Below are 15,709 nucleotides of genomic sequence, written 5' to 3'. Positions count from 1 at the left end.
GAAATTCAAAAACGACACATTTTAGTGTGACATGAATGCAAATTGTCAAGAAGGTAAAAACAGAGAGAAGGCAATGGAAAAACACGGTGTATCTGCATAATGCATCTTGGGACGTGAATGTAATTAACTTCTGACTGAATTTCGTGAAATAAAATGCAATTGTTATCGGAGGCTCTATATCCTCCATTAGAATGATTTATCTAAAGAATATCTAAAAAGAAACATAGAAGTTACAAGTTTGGATTTATGAAAACTAGTTGATCTTGTCATGATAAGTCAGAGATGAAAAAGTTGAAAAAAAGAAAGACACAAATCAAAGAAAAATGTCTAATCCTCATATAAAATAGAATTCTAGATACCACAGAAAACCTAGATGTATGAATGGGATGCAGGCAAAGACATTTTCCCAAGAAGTATTGAAATCGTGAAGTCCCACCGGAAACAAAAACGTCAACATCCGTTATAAGAGAAAAACGACATAATTTGAATATTTTTCTTTCCCATTAATATCTTTTGTAGATTAAGTATTTCAAATGAATTTTAAATATGTTATTTAGACTGCAAATGAGTAACCTTCAATATCTTTGTAAAATTTACTTCCGGTCGCGTGTTTTTCTGTCCTCAAAATGAGAAGCTGTGTGAGCAAGATCTTGGAAACGGTAAGAGATTATGACACCAAACTTATATGAGCAACAGATCTTAATATCAATTCTCTGTAATTATCAAAATAGGTTGGCCACGCATAGAAAAACATTTTGGTTTTCTAATAATGATTTTATACAGTTGTGTCATTAATTGTAAAATCTAAAGTGGGTTTATGAAATAGACCCTTGGTTGCCATAGAAACGGGGTGCAAAATTCCTCAATTTCGTTAATTATGAAAAACATGTACTTATCAGAAAAAACTGTGTCCAGAAATGAAAAGAGATAACTTAATTTGTTTTAATTATTTATATCTAATACTACAGATGAAAGCAACGATATCTATAGTTTTCATTTAATTTCACAATAGCAAATGGTCATGTTATATAGTAATAACATATCAGATAGATGATTAGTTTCATGGAGTTTTTGGAGACTTAAAACAAAAAAGGCACACTGATTACAAATTTAGTAATAACTAGAAACTCATTACTAGTAATGAGAAGGTCTTCCATTATACTACTTCCTGTTTGCATCAACATGTCTTTTCCAACGTCGGTACAAGCCTAAAACTGATGTAGAAACAAAATAACTTAAAAAAAATACTTTTTGCTTCATTTCCTGTCACGACCGGAAGTAATGACGACAGACGATTTTTACAGGATGCAAATGAACTGATGACTGACTATAAGTCCTGAAAGTTTTAGACTTCAGTCTTTTACTCTTACCGAGCAATTGTGAGAAAACATTCAAATTTCTGGGACAGGAAAACACACGACCGGAAGTGAATTGAATAAAAATCTCTGAATTTTCTCATGACATTTGTAGTATCTACAGCATATGTAAAAAAAAAACATTTCAAATACTTATCTGTAAGTGACATTTATGAGAAAGCTAAACATCGAAATAACGTAGTTTATCTCTTTAAACCGGAAGTTTACAGTTTTTGTTTCCGGTGGAATCTAACATATTTCAAAACACGAAAGAGATGCAACAAAGTGATGCAAGTTTTAATTTTAGAAAGAAAAGTTGAAATTTTCAATTTTTTGATCACTTCCTGTGACGACCGGAAGTGACGGCTGACGCGTCTAACCCTATGTGTTTTGCCTACTCCTCAAGGTCTATTACTCCTATAAGTTTGGTGTCTTAATCTCATGCCGTTTCCGAGATCTCGCTGAGATAACTTTTCATTTTGAGGACAGGAAAAACACGCGACCGGAAGTGAATTTTACTAAGATTTTTGACGCTACTCTAGACATTTGCAGTCTGAATAACATATCTAAAAATCTTTTCAAATACTTTATCTATAAAAGATATTTAAGGGAAAGTAAAATACTCAAATTATATAGTTTTCCTCTTATAACCGGAAGTTGTCATTTTTGTTTCCGGTGGCACTGACATATTTCGAAACTACACATAAGATGCAATAATGTGATGCAAAAAAAAATTCAAAAAAGAAAAGTTGAAATTTTCGATTTCTTTGATCACTTCCTGTGACGACCGGAAGTGACGGCTGACACGCTTAACCCAAATGGGCTCGCCTACTCCTCATGATCTATTACTCGTATAAGTTTGGTGTCTTAATCTCTTACCGTTTCTGAGATCTCACTCGGAAAAAATATTTTTGAAAAAAACGGAAATCGGACATATCTGACGACCGGAAGTGAATTTTGACAAAATGAAAAAAACGCCTCGGGGTATTTTCATTCTCTATCAACCCTGAAAATTTCAGGAAAATCCATCCAGTCATCTCTGAGAAATCCTGCCGACAAAAAAAGGGGAAAAAAAAAATAATAATAATAATAACTAGAAACTCATTACTAGTAATGAGAAGGTCTTCCGTTATACTACTTCCTGTTTGCATAAACATTTCTTTTCCAACGTCGGTATAAGCCTAAAACTGATGTAGAAACAAAATAACTTAAAAAATTACTTTTTTCTTCATTTCCTGTCACGACCGGAAGTAATGACGACAGACGATTTTTACACGATGCAAATGAACTGATGACTGACTATAAGTCCTGAAAGTTTTAGACTTCAGTCTTTTACTCTTACCAAGCAATTGTGAGAACACATTCTAATTTTGGGAACAGGAAAACACACGACCGGAAGTGAATTGAATAAAAATCTCTGAATTTTCTCATGACATTTGAAGTATCTACAGCATATGTATAAAAAAACATTTCAAATACTTATCTTTAAGTGATATTTATGAGAAAGCTAAACATCGAAATAACGTAGTTTATCTCTTTAAACCGGAAGTTTACAGTTTTTGTTTCCGGTGGAATCTAGCATATTTCAAAACACGAAAGAGATGCAACAAAGTGATGCAAGTTATAATTTTATAAAGAAAAGTTGAAATTTTCGATTTTTTGATCACTTCCTGTGACGACCGGAAGTGACGGCTGACGCGTCTAACCCTATGTGTTTTGCCTACTCTTCAAGGTCTATTACTCATTCAAGTTTGGTGTCTTAATCTCATGCCGTTTCCGAGATCTCGCTGAGATAACTTTTCATTTTGAGGACAGGAAAAACACGCGACCGGAAGTGAATTTTACTAAGATTTTTGACGTTACTCTAGACATTTGCAGTCTGAATAACATATCTAGAAATCTTTTCAAATACTTTATCTACAAAAGATATTTAAGGGAAAGTAAAATACTCAAATTATGAAGTTTTCCTCTTCTAACCGGAAGTTGTCGTTTTTGTTTCCGGTGGGACTGACATATTTCGAAACTACACATAAGATGCAATAATGTGATGCAAAAAAAAATTCAAAAAAGAAAAGTTGAAATTTTCGATTTCTTTGATCACTTCCTGTGACGACCGGAAGTGACGACTGACACGCTTAACCCAAATGGGCTCGCCTACTCCTCATGATCTATTACTCGTATAAGTTTGGTGTCTTAATCTCTTACCGTTTCTGAGATCTCACTCGGAAAAAATATTTTTGAAAAAAACGGAAATCGGACATATCTGACGACCGGAAGTGAATTTTGACAAAATGAAAAAAACGCCTCGGGGTATTTTCATTCTCTATCATCCCTGAAAATTTCAGGAAAATCCGTCCAGTCATCTCTGAGAAATCCTGCCGACAAAAAAAGGGGAAAAAAAAAATAATAATAATAATAATAATAATAATAATAATAAACAGTACAATCACTATAAGGTCTTCCGTCTGGAACGGAAGACCTTAATAATAAACAGTACAATCACTATAAGGTCTTCCGTCTGGAACGGAAGACCTTAACTAGAAACTCATTACTAGTAATGAGAAGGTCTTCCGTTATACCACTTCCTGTTGGGAGTCGCCTATGTAACACAGTGTTTTTAGCGGTATTTTGGCCGGTACTTCTAGCGGAAATAATTTGCGTGGACATGTCCTTTCTAACTTCGGTATTATCCTAAAACTAATGTAGAAAGAAAACAACTTGCAAAAATTCACTTTTTTGTATCACTTCCTGTCACGATCGGAAGTAATGGCGACACACGATTTTACACGATGCATTTGAACGGATGATTTGCTATCAGTCCTGAAAGTTTTAGACTTCAGTCTTTTACTGTTGTCAAGCAATTTTGAGAAGACATTCTAATTTTGAGTACAGGAAAACACGCGACCGGAAATGAATTGTTTAAAAATCTCTAAAATTCTTCTAGACATTTGTAGTATCTACAACAAATATATAAAACATTTCAAATACTTTATCTCTAAGTGATATTTATGAGACGGTTAAACATAGAAATAACATAGTTAATCTCATAAAACCGGAAGCTTAGGTTTTTGTTTCCGGTTGAATCTAACATATCAGAAAACAGCAAAAGAGTTGCAATTAAGTGATGCAAGTTTTAATTTAAAAAAGAAAACTTAAAATTTTTGATTTTTTATCACTTCCTGTGACGACCGGAAGTGCCGGTTGACGTGTTTAACAATATATGTTTTGTCTACTCCTCAAGATCTATTATTCTTATAAGTTTGGTGTCTTAATCTCTCACTGTTTCCGAGATCTCGCTCAGAGAACTCCTCATTTTCAGGACAGAAAAACACGCGACCGGAAGTGAATTTTACAAAGATATCTAAAATTACTCTAGACATTTGCAGTCTGAGTAAAATATCTAAAAATCATTTCAAATTAATTATCTATAAAAATATTTATGGGAAAGTATAATACTCAAATTATGTGGTTTTTCTCTTATAACCGGAAGTTGTCGTTTTTGTTTCCGGTGGGACTGACATATTTCGAAACGACAAATAAGATGCAATAAAGTGATGCAAAAAAAGATTCAAAAACGAAAAGTTGAAATTTTTGATTTCTTTGATCACTTCCTGTGACGACCGGAAGTGACGGCTGACGTTCTTTTCCCAAATGGTTTTGCTTACTCGTCAAGATCTATTACTCATAAGAGATTGGTGTCTTAATCTCTTACCATTTCTGAGATCTGGCTCAGACAAATTCTCATTTTACGGACATTCAAACGCGCGACCGGAAGTGAATTTTACTAAGATATTTGAAGTTACTCTTGACATTTACAGTCTTGATAACATATCTAAAAATCATTTCAAATACTTGATCTATAAAAAATATTTATGGGAAAGTAAAATACTCAAATTATGCAGTTTTTCGCTTATAGCCGGAAGTTGTCGTTTTTGTTTCCGGTGGGACTGGCATATTTCGAAACTACACATGAGATGCAATAATGTGATGCAAAAAAAAATTCAAAAAAGAAAAGTTGAAATTTTCGATTTCTTTGATCACTTCCTGTGACGACCGGAAGTGACGGCTGACACGCTTAACCCAAATGGGCTCGCCTACTCCTCATGATCTATTACTCGTATAAGTTTGGTGTCTTAATCTCTTACCGTTTCTGAGATCTCACTCGGAAAAAATATTTTTGAAAAAAACGGAAATCGGCCATATCTGACGACCGGAAGTGAATTTTGAAAAAATGAAAAAAACGCCTCGGGGTATTTTCATTTTCTATCAACCCTGAAAATTTCAGGAAAATCCACCCAGACATCTCTGAGAAATCCTGCCGACAAGAAAAGGGGAAAATAATAATAATAATAATAATAATAATAATAACTAGATGAGATCTCGTTGCGAGCAACGAGTAGGTCTTCCGTCCGATTTTTCGATAAGATGAGATATGATTTTAACCATGATCTTTGTTAAAAGATAATAATATATATAGACTTCCCTAATTAGATTTCAATCCTTTGATTTTATATACATTATCAAAGAGCTATCGATGAATTGCTTTTGGCCCCTCTGAGCCCCTAATTTGAAGGGTCACCCCCCTGTTCTTGATATCAAATGAAAGGTCTCGAGAATTTGAAGACTTTTTGTTCAACAACTATACAGAGATTTCTTTTCGTTGTGGAGATATGCTGAATGGAAATATTTAGGGGCCACCCCTCCAAGTCCTTAATGGGGCCGTTTGACAAAAACTGAAAGGGTGCACATTGTTTAGAACATTATTCTGACCATCTTTTGTTCAGCATTGCATATCAAAATATTCCCCCTTTTCGAGATATAAAGCGTCAAAGATTTAGCATTCTGGCCCCTTGTGACCCCTTATTACCTAACATATGATCAGAATCTTATCATATATTGTTGTAAAACGTTAAGATAAACATCATTGCTTCAGTGATGTGTTACAGATTATTGATCGTTAAAGAGTTATAGATGAAAGACTTTTGGCCCCTCTGAGCCCCTAATTTGAAGGGTCAGCCCCCTGTTCTTGATATCAAATGAAAGGTCTCGAGAATTTGAAGACTTTTTGTTCAACAACTATACAGAGATTTCTTTTCGTTGTGGAGATATGCTGAATGGAAATATTTAGGGGCCACCCCTCCAAGTCCTTAATGGGGCCGATTGACAAAAATTGAAAGGGTGCATATTGTTTAGAACATTATTCTGACCATCTTTTGTTCAGTATTGCTTATCAAAATATTCCCCCTTTTCGAGATATAAAGCGTCAAAGATTTAGCATTCTGGCCCCTTCTGACCCCTTATTACATAACATATGATCAGAATCTTATCATATATTGTTGTAAATTGTTAAGATAAACATTTTTGCTTCAGTAATGTATAACAAAATATTGATCGTTAAAAAGTTATAGATGAAAGACTTTTGGCCCCTCTGAGCCCCTTACTTGAGGGGTCAGCCCCTTTTTCTTGATATCAAATGAAAGCACTTATCATTCTGCACAACTTTTGTTATATATGTTTTAACAAAATATTTACAGGTATAAAGATATGATAGAAAACTTGTCAAATTTTGCGAGATGCTTGTGAGCCTATTTTTCGAGCCCAGGCGAGCTTTGGCGCCTTTTGCGCTGGAAAGATATGGACGCAAAAAAGCATATCTACAATCCCTCCTCTACCTTCACTGAAAATCTCAACTCAATATCTTTATTCGTTTTGGAGTGATTACCAGGACAAGCCGACCCTCTGAAAATCAGATAATTGTCTATATCTCACGACCGGAAGTGACGTCATCAATATAAAAAATTTCCAATAAGGTTCAGATCAATATCTATCAGATCTGAAAGTTTCATGAAAATCGACTGAGTCGTTTCCGAGAACTCGCGTGCACAAAATCGGTAAGAAAAAAAAAGAATAATAATAATAATAATAACTAGATGAGATCTCGTTGCGAGCAACGAGTAGGTCTTCCGTCCGATTTTCCGATAAGATGAGATAAGATTTTGACTATGATCTTTATTAAAAGATAATAATATATAGACTTCCCTCATTAGATTTCATTCTAATGATTTATCTAACATTATCAAAGAGTTATAGATGGAAGACTTTTGGCCCTTCTGAGCCCCTAATTTGAGGGGTCAGCCCCTTTTTCTTGATATCAAATAAAAGGTCTTGTGATTTTGAAGATTTTTTGTTCAACAACTATTCAGAAATTTCCTTTCGCTTAAGAGATATATAGAATAACAATATTTAGGGGCCAGCCTTCGAAGTCCTTAATGGGGTTGTCTTGCAAAAATTAAAAGGGTGTATATTGTTTAAAACATTATTCTGAACATCTTTTGTTCAATATTGTTTATCAAAATATTTCCCCTTTTCGAGATATCAAGTGTCAAAGATTTTGCATTCTGGCCCCTTATTACGTAACATATGATCCAAATTTTATAATATATAGCTGCAGAATGTTAAGATGAACATTTTTGCTTCAGTAATTTATAATAAAATATTCATCATTAAAGAGTTAGAGATGAAAGACTTTTGGCCCTTCTGAGCCCCTAATTTGAGGGGTCAGTCTCTTTTTCTTGATATCAAATAAAAGGTCTTGTGATTTTGAAGATTTTTTATTCAACAACTATTCAAAAATTTCCTTTCGTTTAAGAGATATATAGAATAACAATATTTAGGGGCCAGCGCTCCAAGTCCTTAATGGGGATGTCCTGCGAAAATTAAAAGGGTGTATATTGTTTAAAACATTATTCTGAACATCTTTTGTTCAATATTGCTTATCAAAATATTTCCCCTTTTCGAGATATCAAGTGTCAAAGATTTAGCATTCTGGCCCCTTATGGAACCTTTTTACGTAACATATGATCCTAATTTTATAATACATAGTTGCAGAATGTTAAGATGAACATTTTTGCTTCAGTAATTTATAACAAAATATTGATCATTAAAAAGTTATAGATGAAAGACTTTTGGCCCTTCTGAGCCCCTAATTTGAGGGGTCAGTCTCTTTTTCTTGATATCAAATAGAAGGTCTTGTGATTTTGAAGATTTTTTGTTCAACAACTATTCAAAAATTTCCTTTCGTTTAAGAGATATTTAGAATAACAATATTTAGTGGCCAGCCCTCCAAGTCCTTAATGGGGATGTCTTGCAAAAATTAAAAGGGTGTATATTGTTTTGAACATTATTCTGAACATCTTTTGTTCAATATTGCTTATCAAAATATTTCCCCTTTTCGAGATATCAAGTGTCAAAGATTTTGCATTCTGGCCCCTTTTGGCCCCTTATTACGTAACATATGATCCTAATTTTATAATACAAAGTTGCAGAATGTTAAGATGAACATTTTTGCTTCAGTAATTTATAACAAAATATTCATCATTAAAAAGTTATAGATGAAAGACTTTTGGCCCTTCTGAGCCCCTAATTTGAGGGGTCAGCCCCTTTTTCTTGATATCAAATAGAAGGTCTTGTGATTTTGAAGATTTTTTGTTCAACAACTATTCAAAAATTTCCTTTCGTTTAAGAGATATTAAGAATAACAATATTTAGGGGCCAGCCCTCCAAGTCCTTAAAGGGGATGTCTTGCAAAAATTAAAAGGGTGTACGTTGTTGAGAAGATTATTCTGAACATCTTTTGTTCAATATTGCTTATCAAAATATTTCCACTTTTCGAGATATCAAGCATCAAAGATTTAGCATTCTGGCCCCTTTTGGCCCCTTATTACGCAATATATGATCCTCATTTTATAATATATAGTTACAAATCCTTAAGATGAACATTTCTGCTTCAGTAATTGATAACAAAATTTTGATCGTTGAAAAGTTATATATGAAAGACTTTTGGCCCCTCTGAGCCCCTAATTTGAGGGATCAGCCCCTTTTTCTTGATAGCAAATGAAACGTCTTGTCATTTTGTGCATCTTTTGTAATATATGTTTTAACAAAATATTTACAGGTAAAAAGATACAAAAGAAAACGTTTCAAATTTTGCGAGATGCTTGTGAGCCTATTTTTCGAGCTCAGGCGAGCTTCAGCGCCTTTTGAGCTGGAAACATATAGATGCGAAATGGCACATCTACAATCTTTCCTCTATCTTCACTGAAAATCTTATCCCTTTATCTCTATTCGTTTAGGAGAACACCCCAGGACAAGCCGACCCTCTGAAAATCAGAAAATCGTCGATATCTCACGACCGGAAGTGACGTCATCAAAAAACAAAAAAACCTATCAAGATCAGTTGATTATCTTTCACATCTGAAAGTTTGATGTAAATCGGCCAAGCCGTTTCTGAGAAATCGCGTGCACAAAATCGGTTGGAAGAAAAATAATAATAACTAGATGAGATCTCGTTGCGAGCAACGAGTAGGTCTTCCGTCCGATTTTTCGATAAGATGAGATATGATTTTGACTATGATCTTTGTTAAAAGATAATAATATATAGACTTCCCTAATTATATTTCATTCTTTTGATTTATATAACATTATCAAAGAGCTATAAATGACATGCTTTTGGCCCTTCTGAGCCCCTAGTTTGAGGGGTCAGTCCCTTTTTCTTGATATCAAATGAAAGGTCTTGTGATTTTGAAGACTTTTTGTTCAACAACTATTCAGAGATTTCTTTTCATTTTGGAGATATGCTGAATGAAAATATTTAGGGGCCAGCCCTCCAAGTCCTTAATGGGGCCGTTTGACAAAAACTGAAAGGTGCATATTGTTTAGAACATTATTCTGACCATCTTTTGTTCAGTATTGCTTATCAAAATATTCCCCCTTTTCGAGATATAAAGCGTCAAAGATTTAGCATTCTGACCCCTTGTGACCCCTTATTACGTAACATATGATCAGAATCTTATCATATATTGTTGTAAATCGTTAAGATAAACATCTTTGCTTCAGTAACGTATTACAAATTATTGATCATTAAAGAGGTATAGATGAAAGACTTTTGGCCCCTTTCAGCCCCTAATTTGAAGGATCAGCCCCTTTTTCTTGATATCAAATGAAAGGTCTTGTGATTTTTAAGACTTTTTGTTCAACAACTATTCAGGGATTTCTTTTCATTTTGGAGATATGCTGAATGGAAATATTTAGGGGCCAGCCCTCCAAGTCCTTAATGGGGCCGTTTGACAAAAATTGAAAGGGTGCATATTGTTTAGAACATTATTCTGACCATCTTTTGTTCAGTATTGCTTATCAAAATATTCTCCCTTTTCGAGATATAAAGCCTCAAAGATTTAGCATTCTGACCCCTTGTGACCCCTTATTACGTAACATATGATCAGAATCTTATCATATATTGTTGTAAGTCATTAAGATAAGCATCTTTGCTTCAGTAATGTATTACAAATTATTGATCGTTAAAGAGTTATAGATGAAAGACTTTTGACCCCTCTGAGCCCCTAATTTGAAGGATCAGCCCCTTTTTCTTGATATCAAATGAAAGGTCGTATCATTCTGCACAACTTTTATTCTATATGTTTTAACAAATTCTTAACATGTATGAAGATATGAAAGAAAAGGTGTAAAATTTTGTGAGATGTTTCTGAGACATTTCTTGAGCCCTACCGAGCTTCGGCGCCTTTTGTGCTAGAGAGATTTGGACACCTGCCTGCAAATCTACAAACCTTCCCCTACCTTCACTGAAAATCTTGACTCAATATCTTAAGTCGTTTCGGAGGAGTTTCCAGGACAGGCCGACCCTCTGAAAATCAGAAAATCCTTAATATCTCAAGATAGAAAGTGACGTCATCAACGAAAAAAATTTCCAATAAGGTTCAGATCAATACCTATCAGATCTGAGAGTTTCATGAAAATCGGCCTGGACATTACCGAGAATTCGCGTGCACAAAATCGGTAAGAATAATAATAATAATAACTAGATGCGATCTCGTTGCGAGCAACGAGTGGGTCTTCCGTCCGATTTTTGATAGGATGTGATAAGAATTTGACTGAGACTTTCGTTCAAATATAATGATATAAATAAATTGTTAAGACGAACAATTTTGCTTCAGTTATCTATAACAAAATATTGATAATTAAAGATTATAGATTAAAGACTTTCGGCCCGTCTTGGCCCCTATTTTGAGGGGTCAGCCCTATTTTCTTGATATCTTCTTACAGCTTTCATGATTTTGAACACTTTTTGTTCAACAACTATTCTGAAATTCTTTTTTCGTTTCCGAGATATATGCAAAAGAAATATTTAGGGGCCGGCCCTTCAACTCCTTAATGGGAATATTTGGCAAAAATTGAAAGGTAACATATTGTTCAGAACATTATTGTGAACATCTTTTGTTCAATATTGCTTATCAAAATATTTTCCACTTTCGAGATATAAAGCATTAAATATTTAGCATTCCGGTCCCTAATGTCCCCTTATAACGTAACATATGACGCCAACAACATGTTATATAGTTAAGGAGTGTGAAGATAATCTATTTTGCCTTAGTAATGTATTACAAAATATTGATCATTTAAGAGTTATTGATGAAAGACTTTCGCCCCCTATCGGCCCTTATTTTGAGGGGCCGGTCCCTTTTTCTTGATATCACCTTAAAGCTCTTATGATTTTGAACACTTTTTGTTCAACAACTATTCAGAAATTCTTTTTCGTTTCCGAGATATATGCAAAAGAAATATTTAGGGGCCGGCCCTTCAACTCCTTAATGGAGACGTTTAGCAAAAGTTGAAAGGTTACATATTGTTCAGAACATTATTGTGAACATCTTTTATTCAATATTGCTTAGCAAAATATTTCCCACTTTCGAGATATAAAGCGTCAAATATTTAGTATTTCGGCCCCTCATGACCCCTAATTATGTAACATATGATGTGAATAACATAATACATAGTTGTAGTTTGCTCAGATAAACATTTTTGCTGCAGTAATATTTTACAAAATATTGATCGTTAAAGAGTTATTGATGAAAGACTTTCGGCCCCTATCGGCCCCAATTTTGAGGGGCCAGCCCCTTTTTTTTGATATCACATCAAACCTCTTATGATTTTGAACACTTTTTGTTCAACAACTATACAGAAATTCTTTTTCGTTTCCGAGATATATGCAAAAGAAATATTTAGGGGCCGGCCCTTCAACTCCTTAATGGAGACGTTTAGCAAATATTGAAAGGTTGCATATTGCTTAGCACATTATTTTGAACATCTTTTGTTCAATATTGCTTATCAAAATATTTCCCACTTTCGAGATATAAAGCGTCAAAGATTTAGCATTCTGGCCCCTTATGGCCCCTAATTATGTAACATATGAAATTTTTATCATAATATATAGTTGTAAATTGTTCAGATAAATATTTTTGCTTTAGTAATGTATAACAAAATATTGATCGTTAAAGAGTTATGGATTTAAGACTTTTGGCCCCTCTTGACCCCTAATATGATGAGTCAGCCCTTTTTCTTTTATATCATATAAAAGATCTAGTAATTCTACACAATTTCTGTTCAATATGTTTTAAGAAAATATTTATAGTTTTGAAGATATGATAAAAAATGTATCGAAAATTGACTCCTGATTCATGTCCTAAATTTCGACCCCTACCGAGCTTCCATACTAGGCACATCCAGAAAATTTGAAAACTGAGGTGCAAAACTAGAACATGTCCTCTATTATCACTGAAAGTTTCAGCACTCTAGCTTTTGTCGTTTTTGAGTTTTTGTGTAGACAAAATGGTCACTAAAAATTCGATTAAAGGGCGATAACTTCCGACCGGAAGTAAATTTTCAAAAAATAAAAAAAAATGAATAAGGTTTAGATCATGATACATCATCCCTGAAAATTTCAAGTGAATCCATCCAACCATCTCTGAGAAATCGTCTGCACAAAATTTGGACAGAAAAAAAAAATAATAATAATAACTAGATGCGATCTCGTTGCGTGCAACGAGTGAGTCTTCCGTCCGATTTTTGATAAGATGAGATAAGAATTTGACTGAGATTTTCGTTCAAATATAATGATATAAATAAATTGTTAAGACGAACAATTTTGCTTTAGTAATGTTTAACAAAATATTGATCGTTAAAGAGTTATTGTTCAAAGACTTTCGGCCCCTCTCAGTCCCTATTTTGAGGGGCCAGCCCCTTTTCCTTCATATTACTTTAAAGCTCTCATGATTTTGAACACTTTTTGTTCAACAACTAGTCAGAAATTTTTTTTCGTTTCTGAGATATTTGCAAAAGAAGTATTTAGGGGCCAGCCCTTCAACTCCTTAATGGGGGACGTTTAGCAAAAAATGAAAGGTTGCATATTGTTTAGAACATTATTTTGAACATCTTTTGTTCAATATTGCTTATCAAAATATTTCCCACTTTTGAGATATAAAGCGTCAAAGATTGAGCATTCTGGCCCCTTATAGCCCCTAATTATATAACATATGATGTGAATATCATAATATATAGTTGTAAATTGTTGAGATAAACATTTTTGCTTCAGTAATGCATTACAAAATATTGATCGTTAAAGAGTTATTGATCAAAGACTTTCGGCCCCTCTCAGTCCCTATTTTGAGGGGCCAGCCCTTTTTTCTTTACATCACTTTAAAGCTCTCATGATTTTGAACACTTTTTGTTCAACAACTAGTCAGAAATTCTTTTTCGTTTCTGATATACTTGCAAAAGAAGTATTTAGGGGCCGGCACTTCAACTCCTTAAGGGGGACGTTAAGCAAAAAATGAAAGGTTGCATATTGTTTAGAACATTATTTTGAACATCTTTTGTTCAATATTGCTTATCAAATTATTTCCCACTTTTGAGATATAAAGCGTCAAAGATTTAGCATTCTGGCCCCTTATGGCCCCTAATTACGTAACATATGATATGAATATTATAATATATAGTTGTAAATTGTTGAGATAAACATTTTTGCTTCAGTAATGTATACAAAAATATTGATCGTTAAAGAGTTATTGAGTTAATACTTTTGGCCCCTCTCGGCCCCTAATATGATAAGTCAGCCCTTTTTTCCTGATATCATATTAAAGATCTTGTCATTCTGCACAAATTATGTTCAGTATGTTTTAACAAAATAATTATACTTTAAAAGATATGATTCAAAATGTCTCAAAAATTCACTCATGATTCGTGTCCTAAATTTTGACCCCTACCGAGCTTCCATACTAGGCACCTCCGGAAAATATCCAAACCCAGGTGCAAAATGGCAACATGTCCTCTATCATCACTGAAAATTTCAGCACTCTAGCTTAAGCCGTTTTTGAGTTCCATCGCAGACAAGGAGGCCCTCTAAATTTTCATAAAAGGGAGATAACTTCCGACCGGAAGTAAATATCCCTAAACGGAATTGCCGGAATTAACTTCAGATGTAAACGCATCTACCATGAAAATTTGAATGAAATTGATCCAGCCATCTCCGAGAAATCGTCTGCACAAAATTTGTAAGAAGAAAAAAGAATAAAAACTAGATGAGATCTCGTTGCGAGCAACGAGTGGGTCTTCCGTCCGATTTTTGATAAGATGAGATAAGAATTTGACTGAGATTTTCGTTAAAAAATAGGTATATAAATAAATTGTTAAGACAAACAATTTCCCTTCAGTAATGTGTAACAAAATATTGATCAATAAAAAGTTATAGATTAAACACTTCCGGTCAGTCTTGGCCCCTTACATGAATGATCAGCCCTTTTTTCTTGATATCATCTTAAAGCTCTCATAATTTTAAACACTTTTTGTTCAACAACTATTCAGAAATTCTTTTTTGTTTCCGAGATATATGCAAAAGAAATATTAAGGGCCGGCCCTTTAAGTCCTAAACGGGGACGCCTAGCAAAAATTGAATGATTGCATATTATTAAGAATATTATTTTGAACGTCTTTTGTTAAAATATTGGTTATCAAAATATTCTTCCTTTTCAAGATTTATTGCGCCAAAGATTATACAATCTGACCCCTAATTATCCCTTATTGCATAAGCTTTAATGTAAACACCATGTTATATAGCTAGAGAGTGTGAAGATGAACTATTTCGCTTCAGTAATATATTACAAAATATTGATCATTAAATACTCATAATTTTAAACACTTTTTGTTCAACAACTATTCAGAAATTCTTTTTTGTTTCCGAGATATATGCAAAAGAAATATTAAGGGCCGGCCCTTTAAGTCCTAAACGGGGACGCCTAGCAAAAATTGAATGATTGCATATTATTAAGAATATTATTTTGAACGTCTTTTGTTAAAATATTGGTTATCAAAATATTCTTCCTTTTCAAGATTTATTGCGCCAAAGATTATACAATCTGACCCCTAATTATCCCTTATTGCATAAGCTTTAATGTAAACACCATGTTATATAGCTAGAGAGTGTGAAGATGAACTATTTCGCTTCA

The 15,709-nt window shown here is 33.7% G+C and overlaps 1 long non-coding RNA gene across 1 annotated transcript in view; it reads left to right on the top strand.

Moving 5' to 3' along the window:
- Nucleotides 1-1,036: 1,036 nt before the first annotated feature.
- The window catches only part of LOC133202084 (uncharacterized), a 27,917-nt gene continuing 13,244 nt past the window's right edge, over nucleotides 1,037-15,709 (top strand). The window contains exon 1 of the long non-coding RNA XR_009723185.1: nucleotides 1,037-1,113. This is a non-coding gene — a long non-coding RNA (uncharacterized LOC133202084). The remainder of the gene's footprint in view (nucleotides 1,114-15,709) is intronic.

This window comes from Saccostrea echinata, unplaced genomic scaffold (assembly GCF_033153115.1).
Source record: "Saccostrea echinata isolate AGI-Se365-2 ecotype Australia unplaced genomic scaffold, CSIRO_AGI_Sech_v1 ptg000046l, whole genome shotgun sequence".
Lineage (NCBI taxonomy): Eukaryota > Metazoa > Mollusca > Bivalvia > Ostreida > Ostreidae > Saccostrea > Saccostrea echinata.
Note: the sequence above shows the minus strand (reverse complement) of the source record. Positions and strands in the feature narration are given on the sequence as shown.